Genomic DNA, 2,081 nt, shown 5'->3' on the forward strand with positions numbered 1-2,081 from the left:
AATTTGGTTATTTGGTTCTTGCTACTGAATTTAGTTTCTTATGTATTTTGGATATAAACCCCTTATCAGATGTATAGATTGCAAATATTTTCTCTCATTCTGGAGGGAGTCACTTCACTCTGTTGATTATGTCATTGGCTGTACAAGAGGTTTTTTTTTTTTTTTTTTACTTTGATGTAATAGCATTTGTTTATTTATGCTTGTATTACCTGTGCCTTTGGGGTCATATTCAAAATATTATTGCCTGGACCAAAGTCATGGCTTTTTTTCTCTTATTTCTTTTTCCCAGTAGTTTCATAGTTTTTGGTTCTGTGGCTTCTTTTTTTTTTTTTTTTTTTTTTTTTTTTTTCTGTATTTTAGATGTTCTTATTTCTTCAAATTTATTATTTATCAGGAGTGACTGAAATAAAAAATATAATTGAGTCCCATCATCATCATCATCATGGAAATACCTTTTAAGAGAAAACTAGTCAGATGAATATTATTACTTCCCATTTTCAACCAGTAAATAGTTGCCACTGATAGACAGCCAAGGGGCTGTCAAAAATGCTTAAGATATGTTATACAACATGCCTGTTCACAGGAGAAAAAACCTAGGAAATAACTTAGGTGAACTTGATTTCGTCCTACAAGACAAGCACAAAAGCACCACCCATGCCTCTGAGAACATTGGACCATGCACCCTTGAAAAAAGCGTTGCCACCTTCATCTCCAGCAATCTTCCTCCAGCAGTCAAGCGTGCCCGTGTACATGATATTAGTTCCTTTGTGCCCCGACTGCATCATCATGCAGTGACGAACAGTGTCAAATGGATAGGAAGTCAATCCGGCAACGGTGGTGACAGACTGTGCCATCATCCAGCTAATGAAGATATGAATATTCTTGAGATCTGGAAGCATTCCCTTTGCAGTGTCATAGATACCAAAGTAAGCAGCTCGGTAGATGATGATACCCTGCATGGACACGTTAAAGCCTTGGTACAGGCCCCTAATCCCATCAGATTTGTAGATCTTAACCAGACAGTCACCGAGGCCTTTGAATTCCCTTTCAGCTCCAGCTTTACCCACATCAGCTGCTAGATGGGTACCGGCAAAATCAAGAGGGTACACAAAGCACAAAGACGTGGCCCCAGCAGCACCACCGGATGCCAGGTTCCCTGCAAAGTAGCGCCAAAACTGGGTCCTCTTATCCACACCACCCAGGAAGATCTGCTTGTATTTATCTTTGAAGGCAAAGTTGAGAGCCTGGGTGGGAAAGTATCTGATGACATTGGCCAGGTTACCAAGCCAGAAGGACAGGATTCACTGCTCCTTGGGGATAGGAACCACACAGTCTATGATGCCCTTGTATTGCTTATCTGTGGTGATCTGTTTGCTGGCATGCTGCGCCTGCAGCAGCAGCTTGACCCGCTCAATGGACGCTACCGCGGTCTTGGAGATGGCCGCGGCCACTCCACCTGCCAGGAAGTCCTTGGCGAAGGACACAGCGGCATCTGCCATGTTGAAAGGAAAGAGGAGGCAGGCGACTGCGGGACGGGCCTGGGCTAGGAACCGGCTTAGACTCCAGGGCTCTGGGCTGGTCTTATGTTTAAGACCTCAATCTATTTTGAGCTAATTTTTGTATACAAGAATCTAATTTCATTTTCTTCATGTGGATATCTAGTTTTCCTAACACTGCTATTTTTCTTTATTCATAGTAGAGTGTGTGAGTGTGCATGTGAGTATGACAGTAAAAGAAAGAGGAAAACACCCTCCACAAGGTCTGGTCTGATCATGCTATGTTCCCTTTCCTTCAGACATCAGATCTTGGGCATTCGTGTATGTGCAAATTTGGTTTTAGACCGACTGGGCCTGGGATTTGAAATGCAGTTGCCATGTGGGATCTGGCTTCTCTTGAGCAGTGCATTACCACTGGGCCACTGGGTCTGCCCTTCCAACACCATTTATGGAAAAGACTATTCTTACTCCATTGTTCGTTCTTGGCAACATTGTCAAAAAACAGTTGAATGTAGGACTGGTCCCATAGTGTAGAAGTTAGCTGCTGTGCAGAGAAAGCTGTGGCTGACCAGAATTGAAGTCCCA

At 43.0% G+C, this 2,081-nt stretch overlaps 1 pseudogene; it reads right to left on the minus strand.

The window, feature by feature from the left end:
- Positions 1–475: 475 nt before the first annotated feature.
- Positions 476–1,572, minus strand: LOC102487611 (ADP/ATP translocase 2 pseudogene; annotated as a pseudogene).
- Positions 1,573–2,081: the final 509 nt, after the last annotated feature.

The sequence above is a fragment of the Tupaia chinensis genome, unplaced genomic scaffold (assembly GCF_000334495.1).
Source record: "Tupaia chinensis unplaced genomic scaffold, TupChi_1.0 Scaffold000600_1, whole genome shotgun sequence".
Classification (NCBI taxonomy): Eukaryota; Metazoa; Chordata; class Mammalia; order Scandentia; family Tupaiidae; genus Tupaia; species Tupaia belangeri.